Source organism: Rhineura floridana, chromosome 3, assembly GCF_030035675.1.
Source record: "Rhineura floridana isolate rRhiFlo1 chromosome 3, rRhiFlo1.hap2, whole genome shotgun sequence".
NCBI lineage: Eukaryota > Metazoa > Chordata > Lepidosauria > Squamata > Rhineuridae > Rhineura > Rhineura floridana.
This window is the reverse complement of record NC_084482.1, coordinates 39021235-39028895: the sequence shown is the minus strand read 5'-3', so window position 1 is coordinate 39028895 and position 7661 is coordinate 39021235.

Genomic DNA, 7661 nt, shown 5'->3' with positions numbered 1-7661 from the left:
TGTTGCCGCTGCTACCTTCGATTGGCTAGCAATTCACAGAATCATAGAATGGTAGAGTTGGAAGAGGCCTATCAGGTCATGAGTCCAACCCCCTGCTCAATGCAGGAATCCAAATCAGAGCGTACTCGACAGGTGCTGTCCAGCTGCCTCCTTAGTGCTTCCAGTGTTGGAGGGCCCACCACGTCCCTAGGTCATTGGTTCCATTGTCCTACAGTTCTAACAATAAGTTCTTCCTGATGTTCAGTCAAAAGCTGGCTTTCTGCAACATGAGCCCATTATTCCCTGTCCTGCATTCTGGGACTACCAAGAAGAGATCCTGGCCCTCCTCTGTGTGGCAACTTTTCAAGTACTGGAACAGTGCTATCATATCAATCCCCCCCCCCAAATGTCCCCTATAAGGCTGCAATCTTATACCTGCTCACCTGAAAGTAAGGCCCAGAGTGGACTCAATGGGATTTGTTTCTGAGTAGATGTGTGTAGACCTGCATTGTTGTAAGCAGGCTTAGCCAAACTGTAAATATATGTGTGTGCGTACGTACATACATTAGTTTCTTCCATTTAATTATCTGAACAACTCCAGAGTCGAGTTCCAATTTTGTCAGTTTCACTGTGACTTATTATTGGGGAATTAAGGGCATATGCGGGAGTCTGTTACTTGGGTTCAGAATTTGGTATTCTGAAAAGCACATCTTTCATTTAGAAATTTGCAAGTGTATAAACCTCACATGTTTGTAAAGTAAAATCTGTGGTGTATGTCTCCTGAAGACTGTAAAGAGACTGGGGTGCATTTGGAGTTTTAGGCTGCAGTCCAATGCATGTCTACTCAATGTAAGCTCCATTGGGTTTAATGGGACTTACTCCCAGGTAAGTGTGTATTGGATTGCAGCCCTAGTTTATTTGTCTGACCCAGGAGAGGACAAGACTGCTCTTTTTGTTTTCATATCAAGAAATCAAGTATTTGCTAGGTTATCTTCAAAATTCCCTGAACACAGGCACAAAAAAAGTTTTTCCTTTCTGATAAAGAATTTTGTTTCTGACATATGTAAAGTTATCAGTCCTTATAGGTAGGATATAGGGTGGCTAAAAGGAGGATAAAGTTAGCAGGTATTTTGTCTACCTTTTGAAGACTATTCGGAAACTTCAGTAGCTAGTATATTTTATACTGCCTGTCCCTGAAGAGGCATGTCTTTAGATAAGCATTCCCTTGAACTTGAACTTCCTTATCCAGCTGTTTCAATTATTCTTTTCACTGTTTAAATTTTTCACTTTTAAATGTGCTTGTTTTATTGTACAATTTAAATATAGGTGTTTTAAATGTTTTGATGCAATTGTTTTATAGTGTGTTGTAATTATGTATTTTATACAGTAATTGATTTAATACCAGTTACTGCAAACCGCAGGAAAGAAGAGTGCTATTGCACTCAGGTCCTACTTGTGGGCTTTCCATAGGCGTTTGGGTGGCTACTGTGAGGATGCTGGAATACAGGTGGGGATTGGCCTGATTCAGCAGGCTCTTCTTGTGTTTAATGCTTGTAAACTGCTTAGAAGCCATTCTGGCATGTAAGTGGTATATAAATAAATAAGAAATAGCTGTTGTGCAGAAGAGGGAATTTCACCAGGTGCAGTTTTTCTTAACCATGCTTGACAAGCTGCATCTGCAGAGCTGGAACCAGGGGTTGACATAATTGGGCACCTGCCAAGGCCCATGCCTCTGCAAGGAGCCCACAGCCAGCTCTTGGAGTCCCCCTACTTGTTGTTGCTGCCTGTTCACCTGCCCTCGTAGAGGGCCATTCCAGACTGGTGTTTTATTACAGGTGTACTCTGCAACATGTCCTTGACACAATAATAGTGCGTTAGTGGTGGATTTATTCTGCTTTAGTTCTGTCATGCTTCCCCAATGCTACCATATTATTGTTGTACGGAGAGACTAATAGTGCCACAAAAGTGGAACAAATATCAACCGAAACATTAACTAAGCACATAGAAGAACAAGCCTTGCTGAAGCAGAGCCAGCATGGCTTCTGCAAGGGAAAGTCCTGTCTCAGTAACCTATTAGAATTCTTTGAGAGTGTCAACAAGCATATAGATAGAGGTGATCCAGTGGACATAGTGTACTTAGACTTTCAAAAAGCGTTTGACAAGGTACCTCACCAAAGGCTTCTGAGGAAGCTTAGCAGTCATGGAATAAGAGGAGAGGTCCTCTTGTGGATAAGGAATTGGTTAAGAAGCAGAAAGCAGAGAGTAGGAATAAACGGACAGTTCTCCCAATGGAGGGCTGTAGAAAGTGGAGTCCCTCAAGGATCAGTATTGAGACCTGTACTTTTCAACTTGTTCATTAATGACCTAGAATTAGGAGTGAGCAGTGAAGTGGCCAAGTTTGCTGACGACACTAAATTGTTCAGGGTTGTTAAAACAAAAAGGGATTGCGAAGAGCTCCAAAAAGACCTCTCCAAACTGAGTGAATGGGCAGAAAAATGGCAAATGCAATTCAATATAAACAAGCGTAAAATTATGCATATTGGAGCAAACAATCTTAATTTCACATATACGCTCATGGGGTCTGAACTGGCGGTGACCGACCAGGAGAGAGACCTCGGGGTTGTAGTGGACAGCACGATGAAAATGTCGACCCAGTGTGCGGCAGCTGTGAAAAAGGCAAATTCCATGCTAGCAATAATTAGGAAAGGTATTGAAAATAAAACAGCCGATATCATAATGCCGTTGTATAAATCTATGGTGCGGCCGCATTTGGAATACTGTGTACAGTTCTGGTCGCCTCATCTCAAAAAGGATATTATAGAGTTGGAAAAGGTTCAGAAGAGGGCAACCAGAATGATCAAGGGGATGGAGCGACTCCCTTACGAGGAAAGGTTGCAGCATTTGGGGCTTTTTAGTTTAGAGAAAAGGCAGGTCAGAGGAGACATGATAGAAGTGTATAAAATTATGCATGGCATTGAGAAAGTGGATAGAGAAAAGTTCTTCTCCCTCTCTCATAATACTAGAACTCGTGGACATTCAAAGAAGCTGAATGTTGGAAAATTCAGGACAGACAAAAGGAAGTACTTCTTTACTCAGCGCATAGTTAAACTATGGAATTTGCTCCCACAAGATGCAGTAATGGCCACCACCTTGGATGGCTTTAAAAGGAGATTAGACAAATTCATGGAGGACAGGGCTATCAATGGCTACTAGCCATGATGGCTGTGCTCTGCCACCCTAGTCAGAGGCAGCATGCTTCTGAAAACCAGTTGCCGGAAGCCTCAGGAGGGGAGAGTGTTCTTGCACTCGGGTCCTGCTTGCGGGCTTCCCCCAGGCACCTGGTTGGCCACTGTGAGAACAGGATGCTGGACTAGATGGGCCACTGGCCTGATCCAGCAGGCTCTTCTTATGTTCTTATGTTCTTATTTGTAGAATAAAAAGGTGCAGGATTTCAGCAGGAAGTTATTGGATATGCATGGATTGGAAATGGAGCAGTGTCACTGCCCCAAAATTTTTGCAGGTGCAAACAGTATTAAAAACCTAATTGTGTATGATTGCTCTGATAGCATCATGAGCATAAATAATCATAAGTGCATAATAAAAGGATGCTTGGAGGGGTCCAGAGTAAGCAGGTATTAAAAAGGAGGAAGAAGAAGGGGCAGCAGCCTCTACTTACATCACACTCTCCTCTCCATGCAGGCTGAGTCCTGAAGAAGAGAGCAAGCAATCCTGGAGTGAGATTCCAAATCTGTCAGTTTCATCATGGTTTTGAGGAGAATTTAGGCAAGGCCAGCTCCAAAGGGTGTCCAGGTGGGGCCCTGGCCGAGGGCCCCTGGGACTACAGGGCCCCCTCTGCTCCCCTTCCGCAATTCATGGCAGGATTGCTGCCGCAGATCGCAGAGTGGGAGCTTCGGAGCCCCTGCCATTCCCTCATTCAACCTACCTTCCTCGGTGGTATGTTGCGTGTGTGCTACTCACATGCATCCCTGCCATCAGCCAAAATGGTGGCAGAGGCTTCAGCCCCTTACGGAAACCTTGGCCGTCATCTTGGTTAAGGGCAGCCCTGCATGCACAGCCGCAAAACACAGTGGAGGGGCCCAGGGCAGGGTGGTGCCCAAGGGCCCCGGCATGCTTGGGGCCAGCCCTGAATTTAGGGTATCTGCAGGAGTCTATTACTTGGTTCAGAATTCAGTATTCTGAAAAGCGCAACTTTAATTTTGAAAGCAGCAAGTTTATAACCCTCAAATGGGCAGAGGAAACAGCAGTCTAGCCCAAGAATCCCCTAACATCTGGAAATGTTTTAGAACTCACAAAAAAATCCCTCTTCCATGCAAGCTTTGTCCTTTTCTGCACCATGAAAATGGAAATGGGCTGACTTCAAGTCAATTGTGACTTGTGGCAACCCTATGAATAGGGTTTTCATGGTAACTGGTATTCAGAGGGGGTTTACCATTGCCTTCCTCTGAGGCTGAGAGGCAGTGACTGGCCCAATGCCAGCCTACTTATAGGGGGCAGGCTTGGCCCATGACCTGCTCTGGCCTAAGAGGCACTTGGGTGGGTCCTGGAGATCAGGCTAATATCTGTCTGTCATTCTTTCCAAAGCTTAACAATACGTAGCACAGGGATATTCCCTGCCTGATACTTCCTAGTGAAATCTCACTGCAGGCTTCACAGAATAAGAGGGTTCAGACAAATACCCACACCCCTTCATGCATTCAAAAAAAGTGTGAGGGGGGGTCATACGGCTGCACAGGCTAGTCCTACCTAAGCACCTACACTTTCTGCAAAAGGAAGAAGCTTAATGCACACTGATGTACATAGATTATATGTTTTTTATTATGTGATGCTTGCAAAATGTTAGATACAGTGTAGCAAAAGCTGCTTTCTCTGAAGATTTCTCAGAAAAGCAAGGTGTAAACTTATTAAATATACAAATTAGTAAGTAATACACACAGAGCTCCTCCACACAAAAAAGGATCCTGACTGGGCCAGGATTCCCTTTGGGAGGAAAAGCTTTATGTGCAGAGGATCAGTTTGCACTTTCCATGAACAGGTGGTTGGGGTGTGGTCTCTGTGTGCATCATGGGCAGGACTAGCCCTCACCATGCAGCCGTACAAGCCACATCATGCATTCCTTGAACAGGTAGAGAGGTCTTGTTTGAACCATGCAGTGTGTTTATAGATCAGGGTTGGGGGACCTGTGGCCCTCCAGATATTGTTGGCCTCCAGTTCCCATTGAGGTCAGGGATGGTGGGAGCTGGTAGTCCAGCAACATCCAGAGGGCCCCTGCTCCTGATATATAGGAAGAGAGCAATGCCATCAAGGGAAGGGCTGCTGGGACACGCAGAGGAGTTTGCCCACAGGAAGCTGATTCATACCAGGTGAGAGGATTTGTCTGCTTAGACCAGTATTGCCTACTCTGACAAGCACTAGCTCTCCAGGGTCTCAGGAAGAGTCATCTCCATCACTTGCTTCCTGATCCTTGTAACTGGATGTGCCAGTGACTAAACCTGGGAGCTTCTGTATGCAAAGCAGGTACTCTACCAATGAACAACAGTCCCTCCTCAAGGCCCATGGAGCAATTATTCAAGGATGTGTAAACAGCAGGAATGCAGCACCTTTTCCAGCCCAAGAGCCATATGCCTTTACAAGTAAACTTCCAAGACCGCATGTCTGTGGTGGTGGTGGTACAGTCCAAAGTGGATATGGCCAAAGCCACAAACACACCCAACTTTCTTTCACATCACAGGCATGCATTCATGCATACATGTGCTCATACACAGACATACACCTACCCACCCATCCATACCCCATTCACACTCATTCACTCACATCCCTGAAGGATCCATGTCCTCTTCCTCAGAATTAATTCATCCAGAGTATGTAACGCTATTTGGCTCCATATTCAAAACTGAGTGGTGGTGTGATCAAGTGCCAATAATAGATGCAGCCTGAGTTCAACATGTAGTGTTGGCATGCATACAGCTGCCTCGACCTATGGTAGTGTGGGCACAAGTCACCAGGTGTTGCTTAAAAACCATGGCTGTCATAGGTTCAAAAGACACTGACATGACTGTTATTATATTCTGCCTATCCTGTGCCTGTCAATTATGTTGGTTTAAATATTTCTAGACCACAGTTGCATAAAAATATAGCATGGTGGTATGTAACATACAAAATTACAATAGAATCAGTAAAAATGTTAATACAAACATCAATAAAAACTGGTTGGTAAAAAGCAATTCATACTGCAAAGGCCTATCTGAACTTCAACAAGGTCTGTTGTCTCCCGAAATCTACTCCACGCTTTATCAAGCTGTTACTGCTACTATGCAACACAATTCAGTATTTCACAAGGGCAGTGAACTGCATTCTGGGACTTCTTCCAGGAATTCAGATAAGGTATGGGAGAAATGATACAAACCTGAGATGTGAAAGATGAGTGGGAAAAGAGCCAAAGGATAGCTTTTGGGATGATTGTTAACCATACTGATGAAATATGTGAAATGCTTTGATAAGGAATGGTAGCATGTAAAGCAAGCAAGTCATTGCTACTTGCAAAAGTCCTCTGAGTCAGTGTGGAGTTTTCTGGACTCTTTACATACATGACGTATGACTCTTTACAGACCTGATGAATGTAGCTGGGAAAGTGAGGCAGATTTTATAGCTTGTTAACTATTTTAATGTTTTTTGTTATTTTATTGTGAGCCACCCCACATGCTCTATTGCAGGGTAGAAGAGCAGGGCAGAAATATTTAAATAAATAAATAAATAAATGTAATTGGTAATATGGGCAGCAAAGAATTCAAAAGCGAATTGCAGAAGGGGAGTGGAGGGGGCCTCGGCCAGGGCCCCACCTGGCCGCCCTTTGGAGCTGGCCCTGAAAACAGGGTGTATTAACTCCTCCTTGAGAGTCCCTCCTTCTAGTCTTATTCCTGGCATTTAGATTTTCCCTCCTGTTGCACAATGAAGGGAAAACTTTTAAAGTGGCTATATAAAAGACAAAGTAAGCAATTCGGAACTAATTGTGGAAAGCAACTGAATTTTTTTACTAGTTGCTAGGTTGATTTTCTGTCCAGAAACCCTGAAAAGGTCTCATGCAGAGCTGCACATATTGGGAAAATCAGAAATTACGCCTGAGTTACAGCCCAGTTGTCTAGCCAGCCAGCTAACTGTAGTGTGCACAGCAGAGAAGCTAAATGAATTCTTTGCATCTGTCTTCACAGTGGAAGATATAGGGCAGATCCCTGAACCTGAACTAACATTTGCAGGAAGGGATTCTGAGGAACTGAGACAAATAGTGGTAACGAGAGAGGAAGTTCTAGGCTTATTGGACAATATAAAAACTGACAAACCACCAGGCCCGCATGGCATCCACCTGAGAGTTCTCAAAGAACTCAAATGTGAAATTGCTGATCTGCTAACTAAAATATATAACTTGTCCCTCGGGTCCTCCTCCGTGCCTGAGGACTGGAAAGTGGCAAATGTAACGCCAATATTCAAAAAGGGATCCAGAGGGGATCCCAGAAATTACAGGCCAGTTAGCTTAACTTCTGTCCCTGGAAAACTGGTAGAAAGTATTATTAAAGCTAGATGTCATGGCCCCGTCAGAGGACTCCTCAGATGAGGACGACTCGGGAGTAACAGCAGCAGACCCAGGAGCAGCAGACCCAGAAGAAGAC